The sequence below is a fragment of the Alnus glutinosa genome, chromosome 4, assembly GCF_958979055.1.
Source record: "Alnus glutinosa chromosome 4, dhAlnGlut1.1, whole genome shotgun sequence".
Classification (NCBI taxonomy): Eukaryota; Viridiplantae; Streptophyta; class Magnoliopsida; order Fagales; family Betulaceae; genus Alnus; species Alnus glutinosa.
In genome coordinates, this window is record NC_084889.1 from 19,872,237 (window position 1) to 19,889,825 (window position 17,589).

A 17,589-nucleotide genomic window follows, 5' to 3' on the forward strand; every position below is an offset into this window, starting at 1 on the left:
GAAGCCTTAATATGGAAATTGCGTGCAGCGAAGGTGCGACCGTCTGGATGATAGGGCAACACCATCTGGACGCCGCTCAAATCTAGAAAGAATTTCAGCAAAATTTTGGAAAGTCGATCATACAGTTGTCCGTCCCGACGTCTTACGTCTACCGTCCGGATGGCACCTAGGTTTATCAAGCCAGACACTCATTTGAACCTGCAACCTATAAATAGAGGTCCCTAGGCTTGAGAACTGCAAGAATTCGGTATTGAATTCCATAGTGCTTAGAGAGTTATATACTTAGAGTTTTTGTGCTGAGTTAGTCTCTCTCAAGCCGTTGCCGTTGTGTGCTGTTGTTGGGCTGAATTGAAGTCTATCTTAGGGGTTGGCCCTAAGGTAAAGGATTCCATTGAAGACTCCTTCAATTAGGAGACTTGGTTGGGAGGCGTTCGTGTTGCGTTACACGTCAGAGTTCAAGGTACAATCATTGCATAAGGTTATATTAGTGCTACTGCTTCGTAACTAGTCTTGTCTTCGGAGTAGTGGATATCCTGGGTTTGGCTGCTCCAGAGTGGTTTTTCTCTTATTGAATTTCCACTTCGTTAACAAAATTCTTGTGTCTTTTAAATTCCGCATTGAAATTATTTTGTTAACACTTTGTGCACACACACACTTGTTTTAAATTAGAAGTCATTTTAATTTTTAGTCGACACTGTTTGGGAAGTCTCTGCAAGATGTTCGGACGACGTGGCAACACGTCTGGACGCTATCCAGCATTTCAGAATATTCCCGACTTCCTTTACGAGTGTGGAAAGGAGTTATAGCGAAGACCGTCCGGACGCTCGGCCAAGCCATCCAGACGTGGACTTGTTATGGAAAGAATTGCGCTATTCTAGAAGGCAGTCACAAAAGACCGTCCTGACGAGGCTAACTTCCGTTGGACGCTCAATAGCCAAAGTTCGAATTTGAGCAGATTTAGGTTTTCTGTAAGCATATAAATAGAGGGCTCTAGGCTTGTAATTTGTATGAATTTTGTATCGGATTCCATAATGCTTAAATAGGGTGTTTTGGGAGAATTGAAGATCCGCTAGCTCTCTAGCCATTGCCGGTGTGTGCTCAATAGTTCGTGTGAAGTCTATCTTAGGGGTCGGCCTTAAGGTAAAGGAATCCATCAAATGAGTGTCTGGCTTCGTATTATAGTTAAAGGTATGACTACTGCAATGGGATTTGTGAGTACGAATGCTTTGTAACTTGCTTTGTCTTCGGATAGTGGATTTCCTGGGTTTGGCTGCCCCGGAGTGATTTTTCTATTTACAAAGTTTCCACTTCGTCAACAAATATCTTGTCTCTTTTATTTTTCCGCATTTAAGATATTTTTTTGCACACAAACACACACTTGGTTGTTAGAAGTCGTTATTTTATTTTTCATTGAGGATCAAAGGGTGCCAGGGCAGTGGGGCATATTGAAGAAAGATTAGGAGCTGTTTCCTGACCTGACCCGTGCATAAAAGAAGCACGTTCAGGCAGCCATAAAGTTTTCTTGGCTTCCGATGAATGTTGAAAAAATTAATTATGATGCCATAGTCACCGACCCCACTCTCTGGGAGATATTTGACTATGATATTCTCAAGGGCTAGGTCTAGCTGATGCGCCGGCAAAGTAAGAAGAAAACCAAAGCTACGGAGCCTTCGTAACCACAGATTCCCCCCTCGGAGACTATTGTCAGGGGGTCCAGCAAAGCAGGCCATCAGGATGATGGCCCTGTGACCATTTCTTCTTGCCTAGATTCTGGCGGCCATGTTTAGGAGCAAACGCCGGGGTCTCGGCTTGATGGGGAGAGCTGTGTAGCAGCCCTGCTCGAAGTCCGGCCTTGTCTAGCCAAGAAATGCAAGTCGGATAAAGGGAAAGCCAAGGTGAGAGAATCTTCTTAGACACCCTGGCTGGGGCCCCGAGTGTGGCAACTCGCGGGCCTCCTTTCGAGACCAGGACTTCTTTTCCCCAACCGAACTTCCTTAGGCTAGTGGAGTCTGACTTTTCAGTCACTCCCTTAGTTCCAAGGGAGACCACTGAAGCTACCCTAGAGACAACCGTGACTCACCTCCCTAATATCTCTACACCCGAGAGCGTTGCCCTTCGTGAGCCTCCAATAGATCCCCCGAGGGTCTCTCGTTCATTCTGGGCTTCCGGGAGTTCTAACGAGGTATACCGGGGCCCTCTGATTGTAGGACCCTTTGGGTTAAAGGCACCTCTACTCCAGTCTCTCAGTAACAGTCTATAGGGGAACCCTATCAAGGCCTTTTCTAGCGTTCTCCCGATAGATTACACGAAGGGGGTTGGGAGAGTTATGCCCAAGCAGTTAGTGGACATGCTCATCCACGATCACCTCATGGTTAGTTCCCTTTTTCAGCCTTTATTTTGGCTAAGTCTAATTTTTCATTCTTTTTATGTCTGACTCCCAGAGGTCGTGGAGCTCCGGCACATGCTAGTGAGGTGCAGTGCTAAGGAGAAGCATCTAAAAGAGCTTCTAGAGGTGAAGGACTGGGATCTTGCTGAGAAGACTGCTCAAGCTGACGAGCTGGTCAAGTAGAACCGGGAGTTGACGGAGAAGGCCGCTCGAGATGATGAGTTGGCTAAGCTGCTCCAAAAAAAGAACCAAGAGCTGGTGGCTGAGGCAGCCAAGGTTGACTCTCCCGCCATTAAAACAGTTGAGGAGCATGCTCGGACCTTGGAGGAAATGGAGCGTCTGAGGGCTCAACTAGCCAAGTTTGAAAAGGCTCGAGAAAAGGTCTAGGACTCCTTGACAGCCACTAAGGTTTTGCTGCAAGAATCCGAGGGAGCCTGCAACAAGCACAAGTCAAAGTATAAATTTTTTAAAGCCAATGCTCTCCAGGCTATGAAGCAGCCCCTGGCTCTGGGACCAAGTATGGACTCGAGGCTTCCATTGGAAGCCTCGAGTCCTTTAGGACCTTGGTTTGATATCTGAGGAGATGGCAGTTTGGTTTGATAACCATGGATGCCAATTTCCTGCCAATACCTCAATCTGCGGTTGATGAAATGGTGAGGATCGGGGCAGAACTGTTCTCTGATGTTCCCGAAGACAACATTCTCGGCCTCTACCTCAAAGACATCGAGATTCTTCCTCCATATCTTGAGGATTCTTCTGAGAATGAAAATGAGGTTGCTCCAACCTCGTGATTATGTGTCTCTTTGTTTGTAATAATAATTAAAAAAAAATGATAATTAATGAAAAAGGCTTTGATTTTCCATCCTTTGTGTTTGATTTTTCGACTGTTCTTCCCTTCTGGCGTTTTTTTTTTTTTTTTTCATAACACATATATGTACCCGCCTATAGTCGGGGCTAAAGTATAATTTAGCCCAAGTTAAGGAAGGATAATGAAATAAAATCTTTGTAAGTACGGAGTTCGGGTCGGGAAATCCTTACTAGGCTTAGTAAGACTCGACCCCCGGCCCTTCCTTGACTTGATTTCAAAAAAACCAAGTGTTAAACCTTGATCCGGGAATCCTTGTGCCTAGGGTGAAACCCGGCCCTTCCTTTGAGACCTTGTTTTGAAAGAAACCAAGTGTTAAACCTTGAGCTGGGAATCCCTATGACTATGATGAAACCTGGCCCTTCCTTTGAGACTTGGTTTTGAAAAAACCAAGTGTTTAAACCTTGAGCCGGGAATCCCGATGACTAGGGTGAAACCCGGCCTTTGCTTCGAGACTTGGTTTTGAAAAAAACCAAGTGTTAAACCTTGAGCCGAGAATCCCTCTGTCTAGGTGAAACCCAGCCGAAGATGAGACTGGGTTTTGAAAAAACCAAATGTTAAACCTTGAGCTAAGGATCCCTGTAACTAGGGTGAAACCCATCCTTTCCTTGTATATGTGGTGTTGTCAGGGTTTTCTACCTACTTTGTTTTTTCCCAGGGTTTTCTCCCTACCTTGTTTTTCCCAAGGTTATCTCCCTGCCTTGTTTTTCCCAGGGTTTTCTCACTGCCTTGTTTTTCCTACGGTTTTCTCTCTGCCTTTTTTTTCCTAAGGTTGTCTCACTGCCTTGTTTTTCCTAGTGTTGTCTCCCTGCCTTGTTTCCAAGATTTGCACACAATTTGGTGAAATATTTCTCTTTTATTGATACAAATGGAAAGACAATAACATAGTTCGAAAAACATAAGTCATAAAACCCAATCTCTGGGATCTAATCACTTGGTACATGCCTTCCCATTTCGGCCCTAATATTCTGTCATCTGGGTTCCAGGTAGCAAGTGTTACTTTCCGTAAAACCCAATCTCAGATCCCAAAGTCTCGATGTCTAACCTTTTTGTTGAAGTATTGTTCCGATCTCCATTGGTATGCCACCATCGTAACCAGAGCCTTATCTCTTCTTTCCTGCAATAGGTCCAAGTGTAGCTTCATTCCTTCACTGTTTAGCTCGAGGTTGTAATGTTCAACCTGGTAACTCAACGACCCAACTTCAATCGGTATTATTGCTTCGGTGCCAAAAGTCAGGGAGAATATAGTCTCGCCTGTGGGGGTCCGGGTCGTTGTTTTGTATGACCATAATACCTCTGGTAAGAAATTTATACAGCTCCCTTCTTGTCCTCGAGCTTTTTATTCAATCTTGTCATCAAGGTCTTGTTGGTCACCTCGACTTGCCCATTTGCTTGGGGATGCAGCGGCGTAGAAAAGTAGTTCCTGGTATGTAGTTTCGCACACCATTGTCGGAACGAGTCGCAGTCGAACTTTTTGCCATTTTCTGTCACAAAGGCATGCAGAATGTCGTACTAGATTTCCATAATATTGTGGTTACAAATTTATTTAATTGTTTGCGCATGAATGGACTTTGCATATTTTACTGTCGTAACTAAACTGGCTAATAACAAAGCTGGTGAGTAGTAGGGGGCAATGGCTACCAGTGGGACCTTAGGCCCCCATGACTGATTAATAAATAAGCGACTGAAACCTTAGGCTTTTAGTCAGCTGGGACCTTAGGCTTCCAGCAACAAATAAATAAGCTTTAAGTGAGAGACTGTAGGCTCCCAGAAGACAAGTTAATCCGAACCATAGGCTCCATAATGAGAGGAGTGAAATGAGAAAATAATTAAGACTGTGCATATAAAACTGTCATCAGATCATTGATTTATATATATATATATTCAATTCATGACCATGGACCATGAATTGCATATACATATAGACATAAAGTTATATTATACATTGTGTATTTTCTTTAAATAAATAAATAAGCATTATATTGTTGAAAACAGTTAACTCACTTGATCACAGTATGAGATTGTGGAAGAATCTGTAATTGCATACTTATTGGTGTAGGTTCTAAAGATGAAGAAGCGGACTATGTTAGCTTGAGGGTTTTAATGTTTAAATAGCTAGTTGTGTTTCTTTGCAAACACTAATGTTTGTATTTCTTGTGGTATGTATATTTTAGTAAGTTTCCATGTATATTTGTGTGTCATCAGTGACACTTTTTTTAATGTATGTCGTGATAAGTTAAATCATTTTAATAAATGTCTAGAGGTATTTCAGTTGGTTCTGACGTGTTATTGATTCCTAAGTTGTATACAAATATATTCTGTTGCCAGATCTCATATTTGATTATGTCGTAATGTCACGTGAAAACTTGAAATTTTCACTTATGTCTTTTTGAAAAAGGCTGGTGGTAGCGTTTTCATCGATGATTAAAAATAGTGATTTTGGTTTTGAAAACTAAATCAGCTTTGAACGAATAAGTGGATTTTAAAATTTATAATTGAACCACTCGCAATAGTACGAATCAATTGTACTATAGTAAGGGTTATCAAACCACAAGGATTAGGGGGTTGTTTTGTGTAACGGAATACTTCAGATGTTATCCAGTTTAACCTTGAAAAATAAATTTTGTTTCGATTTTAAAAACTAAGTTAACACAAGCTAAGAACAATAAAAAAGGAGAGACTTAGAGAAAAAAAATCTTAAGGTAATGATCGCATCAAATCTGCATACCAATGGAATGCTTAAAGTCTAACATGGATCTTCCTAACATGCATGATTTGAGCATGTGATGGGTGTCAACCACATGAAGACATCGACATAAAGATTACTTCGGTTAAGATGTAATAATAAGGTATCTTAGTTACACACCAATCACTTACCATATAAAAGTTACACTACAATGAAAAAGCATTTAGACTACAAAAGGTGTGTAGTGATTAGTGTTCCTTAGCATGCCCTATAAGCATACACAAAGCATTAAGCACTTTAATTAAGAAATAATGGTAAGGTATTTTATGCATAACCCGTTCACCTAGCATCTATTTGTGAACGAATCATGACCCTTGGCATGCCCTATAAGATCTCCTAATAAGCAAAACACGACTCATGTCAAATGGTACCATTGCATAGCCATCGTTTCCTCAATCACAAAAATCGGAAACATTGGTTTAACTCAAGAAATCTAAGAGCTCTCATAGACAAGAATGACTCTTTTTCATGAATCAATATAGATTGAAAAACAATAACAAAACCGTTTTGCAATCTAAAAGCAAGGGTTTTGTAATCTCAAGACCATGCAATCATCATACATATCAAGAAAAACCTAAGAACATCAAGATCAAACCATGGTTTTTGGAAAAGAATTGATCAAAACCCTAAGAACGGATTTAGCTATGCATAATTAAAACTAATCTAAACATGTAATCTAAGAAAAATAGTAAAACAAGCTAGAAATCAATTAAAAACGCTAGATTAAAAGTATAAAATTCGGATTCATGAAAAGAAATGAAAAAGGACGGCAAAACCTAAGCTAGAAATGGAAAGATAATAAGAAAAACTAAAGAAAAGCATCAAAGAGACTAGGTTACGCTTTCTGGAATTTTTGGATTCCAGAGTTGTCTCAAAAAGAAAAGGAAACAAAAACTAAAGAAAGAAGAAAAGATTGCTGAAAAAGAAAGAAGAAAAAGAATTGCATCAAAGTAAATCAAAGCTTTTTTGAAAAAACGTAATTAAAATGACTTGGAAAATTAAAATAAACTAATCTAAGCTCTCTGGAAAATGTAAATGAAAAGGTTGCATCAAAGGATTGCAACTAAAAAATAAAAGAAAGCTAATTATATATATATATATATATATATATATATATATATATATAAATCTAACTGACAATCTCTCTCGGCTCTTCTCTATTTATAGAGAATTTGATGTGTCAAAATCTCTCAAACAATCCATCTCAGCCGCACAAATGAAGAGTGTTGATATCCCATTTCAATCACACAACTTGATTTTTGAATTTTGAATCACAAACAGATTAGGTTGATATCTGCAGCTTTATCCGCAAGATTTGAAATCGCTCGATCGACCCTCGAAGTAGCTTGATTGAATGTCACTTAATCGATTTTTGATGTTGCCCTGTGTTGCTCTTTCAATGTCCTTCGATCGATTTTGCTGTGTCGCTCTATCGCATGTCGCATGATCGATTTTTCTTCGACTAATGAATTTCGATCGATCGATCAATTTGCGTTGACTGATTTTGCAATTAGTCTAAGTCGGATGTTTTGAATTAGTTTTCAATTAAAACATGTAAATAAGACAAAACACAAAAGCACAAAAAAATATTATATTTACAACACAAACTAGGTATAACATATGTGAATTAAAGGTCTTGAATAGAATATTTCAAGACTTACCACACCCTCAAACTTACATAATGCTAGTCCCTAGCATTAAAACTAGAAATGAAAGATAAACAACTACTCTAAAATTCCTCTTCCGTGGGAAATGCGATTGCATTTAGTACATGCGACAAGCCTTTTAAACCCCTAGGCCTCCCTAGTGGACGAGTGAAGTTTGGTGAAGGTTTAGCAGAAATGCTACCTACAAACATTTTTCATATTCATGTTGGCCCTAAGAATTAAGTATCTTCAAAGTAATGGAATCTTGTTCATGAACACTTTTAAATTAATAAACTCCATCTTCACACAGTTTAGGGAATTCATGTCCAATCACTTACAAATGGCTAGATAAGATATCACATGTTCAAATTGATGCACTCTGGTATTAACACATAGCTATGGGGCTTCAAAGTATTTCCTGCATACATGCTCCAGCATCTCAAATTTCTTCAAATTTCTCATAAGATGATGGAATACCCACAATATAGGCATAATTTAATATTTACAACATTTATATGGTTGTGTAATGCTTAACTCCATTAAGTGTCTAATTAACCTCTGTAACAAGTGTTAGGCCAGTGATTCCAAAACCAAATGGCTTTAGGGCACTAGATGTAAAACATCCCCAAGGGCTTAATAACTCATGTCAAGAAAGCTACGAAGTCAAACTAGTCATTTTATTAATCATTCTTGTTAGTATTTTATGTTGACTACATTCTGGATGACAAAAACACTTTATGTAATGGTTGCAAATTAATAGGATGCTCGGTTCTTATTCAGAGTCTTCATTTATTAGGACAGTGCTCATGTGACTAATCTCAAGCTTCTAGAATGCTAGTATTTTAATTGGCTACATTCTGTTGACAAAATCACTATTATGTAATGTTTCTGCTTTCACAGGGATGCCATATATTTCAGAGTCTTCAGATATTCAGAGTTTATTTCTCTGATGTGGAAGTAGCTGTTTTATGACAAGTTGCAAGTGTCACAAGCTTCATGAAGGTTATTTCAGTGTTCAAGGAAGATTCTGTGTAGATTCCAACTCAGAGAAGTCGAATCCCAAGTAACCGTCCGGATGATGTGGTGTTCCCGTCCGGATGCTCATCAGTTAGCAACATTCGTCCAGACGATGAACACTTTCCGTCCGAACACCCATCAGTGTCTAGAAACTTCGAACTGTTCAAGATTTGCATCCGTCCGGACGTAATGGCAAATCGTTCGGACGCTATTAAGAGTTTGAGAAGTTATCCATGAAGAGTCCAGTGCAAAAATCAAGTCAATTGAACCGATTCCTGTACAACCATCCGGACGGGCCATTGAAGGCATCTGGACGCCCCGCAGTGTCCTACAGATAAACATTGACGACGTCCGGACGTCAGAGCCACACTGTCCAGATGCTCTGTCAACCAGTATTCTACAAGAAGTCTGTTCTCAGAAATCGACTCTGATTGGGAAGTTTCAGTATTCTGTTCGGACGACTCGGCATCACGTCCGGATGATGTTCATTATCTACAGGCCGCTTGGACGACTTGGCAACACATCTGGACAATATACAGTAATTGAGATAACTCCAAAATTTCGTTCGAACATGGGAAGGATTTCAATGAAGACCGTCCGGACGCTCGGTCAAGCCCTCCAGACGCACACCTGATAAGGATAAGATATGCGCTATTTTTGAAGGATATCGCAAAAACCCATTCAGACGGGGCAAACTTCTGTTCGGATGGACGACAGTCAGAGTCCGTTTCTTAGCAAATTTATGGTATCTTGAAACCTATAAATAGGGGGTTCTAGGCTTGTGTTTTAAACAGAATTCGGTGGTGAATTCCATAGTACTTTGAGAGGGTGTTTCGGGAGAATCGAATATCCGCTAGCTCTCAAGCCGTTGCCGGTGTGTGCTTGTTGTTTGTGTGAAGTATATCTTAGGGGTCGGCCCTAGGGTACAGGAATCCATGAAAAACCCCTTCAGGTGGAAGATCTGGTTGGGAAACGTTTGTGTTGGGCTACACGTCAAAGTTAAAGGTATGACTACTGCATAGGGTTATATGAGTACGAGTGTCTTGTAACTAGCTTTGTTTTTGGATAGTGGATTTCCCAGGTTTGGCTGCCCGGGAGTGGTTTTTCTCTTCATACAGTTTCCACTTCGTAACAAATATCTTGTCTCATTCAAATTCCCCATTTAAGATATTTGTTTGCACACAAACATACACACTTGGTTTGTTTAAGAAGTCAATAATTTATTTTCAATTGGTATCAGAGCGGGTTCACTTGTGTTCGGATTTATTTGCTAAGTGTGATCCATGACTTCTTCTAACTTAAATCTTCTTGAGTTCTCTGAAGATGATTTTTATGATTTCTCTAAAGATACCCTTTTGATAGGTAAACTATTTAAGAAATCCAATAGAGAACTCAAGAAGATTAAGCAAGAAAAAGAGTCTTTGATTTTACAGTTATCTAAATCACATGCCTTGATTCACTCTTTGACATCTAAGAATACCATGCTTTTTGATACTGTCAATGCTCTAGAGAATAAATTAAAAGAATCAGAGGATTTCTTGAAACAATTCTCTAGTAATAATTTGAAAAGCATGCTTTGTATTCATACAAATATTTCTAATAAGCCTGATTTAATTGTTAATGATTTAAGTACTTCTACTTCACATGCTTCTGGTTCTAAATTTGATTCTGTTGATATTAAGCCTTTGATAGTAGATGCAGCTTGTTCTGAAAATTCTTGCTTAAATAACTGTGTGAAGCCTAACTCCAAGGATTCGGGAACAAAAGGTAAGTTTGTTCCTATTTGTCATCATTGTGGGAAGGTTGGTCATATAAGACCAAAGTGTTATCTGTTAAAATCCCACAGACCTTGGAAGAAGCAGGAGGATTCCAAAAAGGACTTTATTGAGAAAACCTCTTTAAATAAATATGTTCCACCCCATAGGAGGCATATATCTCAAAGAGGTAAGGACTTTGTCATTTGTAAAAATGCTAAACTTAAATTTGCAGAGTCTTTCAAGAAGCATTTCAGCAAACGAAGTCAACCTCCCTGCTTTCATTGTGGTGTCTTTGGACACATCAGGCCACACTCTCCTCAGATCTAACATCAGCAGCCTCGGATCAGGAAAACAGAGCAAAAGACAGGTAAGTCTAGCTCTAAACCTTCCAAGCCTCATCATGCTTTTCGGCAACAATGGCATTATCCTCAAAGGGGTTCTCCCTCTTGCCGTCAATGTGGTAAGTATGGCCACACCAAGGCCGAATGCTTTAGAATGAAGCCTCACAAACCCAAAAAGAATCAGACCAAGGAAGGGCTTGTCAACATGATGAAGAGTGTCCTAATTAGACTAATCAATTTGGACATGGCTCACACCTCTTCCTCACAGGTAGAAAAGGTATGGGTAAAGAAGGATGAGACCATTCACCCCTTGAGGGGGAGTTGACTCACCTAGTAGGTGAGGTCTCCCATGCCTAGGATTTTGGTTCCTAAATCCTAGTGCACGTCAGGTATGTTTGCATTGCATCTTTATATAATCTTATCTCATGAATGCTTTGCATGTTGTTGTGGAACCACCTTTTCTATCCCTATATTCCCTCTTGTTTGTCTTGAGGAAATTCTGCAGGTATTAAATAGGGATGATAGAAAAAGCACGTCGAGCTGCTACTTTTCTATCTTGGTACTATCAAACCTCTCTCCCTGAGGTCAGGTTTGTTTTTACCTTACATGCTTGGTCTATATTATCCTCTTTATTGTGAAGCATGTTTTTTTTTTGTAATAAAAAACATTAGGGGAGAAGATGCAAAATTTTATTTTTTTTATATATAGCTTTTCAGATATTGTATGTGTTTTTGCCTGATATCTCAGTTCATTGTGCATTAATTGAATGTGCTTATATATGATTGAGAGTTTATGTCTGATATTTGCTAAGTTTTCCTGTGCATCTTAATCCTAGATAGTTGATTTTCTCATACGATGAAAAATCGTGCACTATCCAAAGCTCCCCTAAGGTACATTTTTTCTCTCTCTGACTTTTAGTTTCTGGAAATTCTATTGTGAGATTTTTTTGCTAAGATGGTCAAATTGACCAACTCGCTAGTTGAAGCTAGAACCCATAAATTTTGGCATTCTTTCTAGGTTGCAGCACAAAGTGATAAAAATATTCAAAAATGAATAAATATGGATAAACAAAAAAGAACCATTGCTTTTGTGCTATAAATCGGTTCTTGAACTTGTCCCTATAGAAATAGTCAGTGACCAAATCATTACAGAAATAAACAGTCACTAAAGGACGAAGTAAAAGAAAAGTGTTGCAGCTTAGGGGGAGTGTATCAAATGAGGGTGGCTAGGCCCTAGTAAAATAAGGTTTGACTTTTGATTGATCTAACATTGATTTTCTCTCTTATTTATAAAATCCGGTTGCTTTAAGTCATATCAGTAAACTTCATACCTTATTGAGAAAGCTTTCACACACACACGCATTGCATGAGTTAAGTTTACAATTAAAAATTTTCTATCTGCAGGGAAATTTTTGTGCTTATTGACTCTTAACTTTCAATTATATCTTGGTATATTTTTGAAAATGCTATTTGAGTGTTTTATCAGTTATTTATATATGCGTGCTCAGAAGCTAACGTTAGGAAATTTTTGTTCTACTTTTCAGCTTCTAGTGTTAAGCATCCGGATGGAGATGTTCTTTCGTCCGGACGCGCTTGGCTCTGTCGATCTCTTATCTAACAGTATGCCATCCGGGCGAGTTTGTACCACGTCCGGATGCAAGCTTTCTGCTTTCTGCTTTGTCATATATTGTTTCTAGAATTTGCCATACATCTTTAGCAACTTCACGAATTGAAATTCTTGCGAATTCAGATGGTGAAAGTGCTTGACATAGTGCATGGAGGGCTTTATAATTGAAGAGCCATGCACTTGTTTGAGTAACAGTAATTCGTCTATTTCTTCTGGTTTAATCCAACCAATTTCAACAATTTTCCAGTTGATTTTAAAAAGAAGTGCATGCGGGCTTTCCAATAGCCATAGTTCATCCCATCAAAGGGCGGAACTGAATTAAGATTTTGGGACATTTATAAAAATAAACAAAATAGAAGTCAATAGATTACACTCAATAAATAAATCTAAAACAGAGTGTACCAAGCTCTGATACCAATTGAAAATAAATAGTGACTTCTAATTTAACCAAGTGTGTGTGTTTGTGTGCAACAAAATATATTAAATGCGGAATTTAAATAAGACAAGATATTTGTTATGAAGTGGAAACTCTATGAAGAGAAAAACCACTCCGGAGCAGCCAAACCCAGTATCCAAAAACAAAGCTAGTTACAAGGCACTCGTACTCACATACCCTTATGCAATAGTCATACCTTTAACTCTGACACGAAGCCTATCATGAACGCTTTCCAACCAGATCTCCTACCTGAAAGGGTTTTTTATGGATTCCTTTACCTTAGGACCGACCCCTAAGATAGACTTCACATGAATTGTTGATCACACACCAGCAACGGCTTGAGAGCTAGCGGATCTTCGATTCTCCCTAAACACCCTCTCAAAGCTAAGAGAATTCAATACTGAATTCTGTACAATTGACAAGCCTAGGGCCTTCTATTTATTGGTTTACAGAAAACCTAAAACTGAAGAGATTCAGACTCTGGCTGTCGAGCGTCCGGACAGAAGTTAGCCACATCCGGAAAATCTTTTACGATATCCTTTTAGAAACAGCGCAATTCTATCCTTATCAGGTCCACGTTTGGATGGCTTGGCCTAGCGTCCAGACGGTCTTTACTATAACTCCTTTCTACGTTCAAACGGAACATTGGAATATTCTAAAATGCTGGACAGCGTCCAGATGTGTTGCCACGTCGTCCGGACGACTTACAAAGACTTCTTGAACTGTGTCGACTTCTGAAATCCAAATCCGTGTTGAATACTAATTGACATAGCCGTCTGAGCGGTATTGGTCTGTCATCTGGACGTCTTCAAAACAAATTGCTGGATACTGCGGGGCGTCTGGAAGCCTTCAAGGGCTCGTCCGGACAATTGCACAGGAACCGGTTGATTTGGCTTGGAATTTGAAAGAACTCTTCATAGACATCTTCTAGAAGCTTGTGATCAGTCACATGCTTGGATTTGAACACTGTCTGAATACATGAAGATTATGAATTGAGAATCGACCATCCTGTTAATTCGTAACCATTACATAAAGTTTTTTTGTTATCCAAAATGTAGCCAATATAAAATACTAATAGATTTGTTATGCCTCATGCAATTATCAGTGATGTCGGAAAACATTTTTGCAATAGGTTTATGAAAACCTTGCTTTTCAAATATTTTTTCACTCACAAAGTTGCCACACCCTACCATCCTCAGACTAGTGGTCAGGTAGAATTATCCAATAGGGAAGTTAAGTGTATTTTAGAGAAAGCAGTTCGGCTAGATAGCAAGGATTGGTCCTTGCAACTTAATGATGCATTATGGGCCTACCGTACAAGGTTCAAGACACCGGTTGGCATGTCGCCATAACAACTTGTTTATGGCAAGGCGTGCCATCTCCCTGTTGAGTTAAAGCACGAGGCTTCATGGGCTGTAAAGACCTTTAATTCTAGTATGAAATCAGTAGGATCTCACCGAAGGTTACAATTGAGCGAACTTGAAGAGCTGCGAAATGAGGCTTACGAAAGTGCATGGATGTACAAGGAGAAAACCAAAGCATTTCATGATAAACACATCCAGCCTAAGACTTTCATTCCGGACCAAAAGGTATAGTTGAAAAAATTTAAATTGACTTCTAATTAACTCTGTGTGTGAACAGTGTGCAACAAAATATTAACTGCAGAATTAAAAGAGACAAATATTTTGTTGATGAAGTGGAAACTCAATTAAGAGAAAAACCACTCCGGGGCAGCCAAACCTAGGATATCCACTATTCAGAAGACAAAGCTAGTTACAAAGTAGTAGCACTCACAGACCCCTGATGCAGTGGTCGTACCTTGAACTCTAACGTGTAACCTAAGACGAATGCCTCCCAACCAGGTCTCCTACCTGAAAGGGTCTTCAATGGAATCTTTTACCTTAGGGCTAACCCCTAAGATAGACTTCAGATCAGCGCAACAACAGTACACACAGCAATGGCTTCAGAGAGACTAACTCAGCACAATAACCTTACAATTTAACTCTCTAAGCACTAAGGATTTCAATACCGAATTCTTGCAGTTCTCAAGCCTAAGGACCTCTATTTATAGGCTACAGGTTCAAATGAGTGTCTAGCTTGATAAAACCTAGGCGCCATCCGGACGGTAGTCATAGGGTGTCCGGAGGGACAACTGTGAGATCGGCTTACCAAAATTTCACTGAAATTCTTTCCTGAATTGAGCCGCGTCCGGACGGTGGTGCCCTGTCGTCTGGACGGTCGCACTTTCGCTACACGCAATTTCCATATTTAGGCTTCGCACGTCCGGACCAAAGGAATGGTCGTCCGGACGTTTGATCTGATGCACACAATTTCCATATCTAATGCTCGCACGTTCGGACAATGAAAACTGGCGTCTGGACCTCTAGATTTTGAATGCGATTCTTTCCTTATGGATGAGCGTGTCCAGACAGGAATCCACATCGTCTAGACGGTTGTAGCGATCTTCCCATATTTCTATTTTGGAAGGAAATCCCATAGCTGGAAGAACACTGAGTGTCGTCCGGACGTGCTGCTGAAACGTCTGGACGGATGCAAGCTGGAGCAGTTTGAAGCTTCTCGACATAGAGGAAGGTCCGAACGAAAATTTCTCGTTGTCTGGATGGATGATGCTTTGGACAATTGGGTGTCCGGATGATATATCACGTCGTCTAGACAGCTGTAGGGGATATGATTTTTCTGACTGTGCAAAATCTTCTGGAAACACTCTGAATGGTGGAATCCCTGTTTAAAAGTATCATTACAAAGAAGTGATTTTGTCCAACAGAATGATGCCAATTACAAACTAACAATAGCTTTATTATTCTAAACTTAGCCTATTTCTTGGTAAGCTCCGATCGAGATGGGATGGACCTTTATAGTTATATTTGTATCCTCTCACGGAGCTGTTGAGTTAAGAAGTCCGAAGTTTGGCCAAATTTTTAAAGTCAATGGTCAGAGACTAAAACCCTACATTCAGGGTATTGAGCATAACGCAGATGTGGAGTCCATTGATCTAATGGATCCCATCTATTTTACATAAATTTTTCCACCTTTTAATATATGTATATTAGGGAATTAAATATATTAGTTTTTGCTTATTAATTATCTGTTTATTTTAATATGTTATATTCTTTTTTTTGTTTGTCTATTAAAAAAAAAAAATCGATCGATCAATTTTAAAATCAATCAATTGACTTCGCCCAGTAAGTCACGTGACCGGTTTTAAAAACCTGGGCTGATTGTTTTTTCCCTTATTTTGTACAAAACACTCAAGAGCCCCCCAACCCACCGAAACCCTCCCTTCTTAATCCCCTTATTTTCTCATTTCTTCTTCATTTTCCTTCATTTCTTTTGCATTTAATCCCTTTCCTCACTTTCCCTACTGATCACACACCCAAAAATGTGCTTTTCCTTACAACTTTTGTTTGGCACACCAAGTGTTTGTCAAAAATTCCCAAAGGGTGTTTTCAATGGCATATGCTGAACCTTCATCCCCCGTCAGTCCCGAGGTGAATTCCTCAGTCAAGAATGGGAGCAGCGTCAGCTTAATGTTGAGACACTGTTCGACATTGTGGGTGAATTTAGGGAAAAGGCACCTCTGAAGTGGGCTCTTTGTCAGTTCAAAAAGCGCAACTTAATGCCACTTCTACAACCAACAAATGATTTCTTATATGCCCCTTTTGTCCGTCTTTTCTATAAAAATCTCAAATTTTGTACGGAGATTCCTGCATATTTATCTTCCACCATTTTGGGCCAAGAAGTATATGTCAGCATTACTGAAATTGCAACTGCAATTAAATGCCCATGTGATGATCAACATGCTCGATTTGGTGAGTACCCTCCTCACTGTGATTTACATTTCATCATTCGAGATATGTTTGGAGGTGTGTAAGGAGATGCTAGACGCACTTGTGCTACGAGATCCCAATTGCCCCATAACCTATTGCTGATTGATTCTGTGCTGAAAAATAATGTGTGTCCATTGGGACACAAAACACAGAGGATAGGTGACTCGTTGGCTGCGTTGTATGCATTCTAAGAGAAATATTGGGTTGACATTCCCAAATTAATATGGAATCAATTGCATAAATGTTGGGAAGATATGGTGAATATGCGGCTATCAAGTGCTTTATAGAGACCCTTTCCTTTCCCGTGCCTCATTACCAAGCTCATCATGGAGAGCAATATTTCTTTTCTTGAGAATGCCGTCCTAGATAGGAATATCCCTGATTTTGGCCTGGCTCAGTTGAATTAGAGCATTTCACACATGCCACGGGTTGGTGAGGGCCAAGTTGATATGGAGGTTGATGACACCCAAGCAGACGAGATGGATGTGGGTCAGCAATCAGCGCCTCGGGAAGAGCCAGTTCCATCTGTTACCACATACTTTTCATCACTTCAGGGACAAATGGATAGAATGGTGATAGAAATAAGAGAAATGCGGGCTCAATAGACAATTATGGTGGACACACAGATGGCTATGATGAATGCCCAAACCGAAATGATGATTATGTTGAGGGAACTATTAGGACGTCATCCACCGCCAGCAGACGCTGCCCCTTAAGTGACATTGTTCATCACTTTTTGTTGTTATGGCATCATACTTTTTGTAGACAATGTGGTTTTCTTTTGATATTATCTTCTCACACAATGTACTTTTAACATGCTATTTTTGTGTAATAGACAGTACTTTTGTTTTTAAAACTCTGTTGGGAATGTGAGATCGTCTTTTGTTCTTTATTAATTTAACCTTTTATTTTATTCTTGCT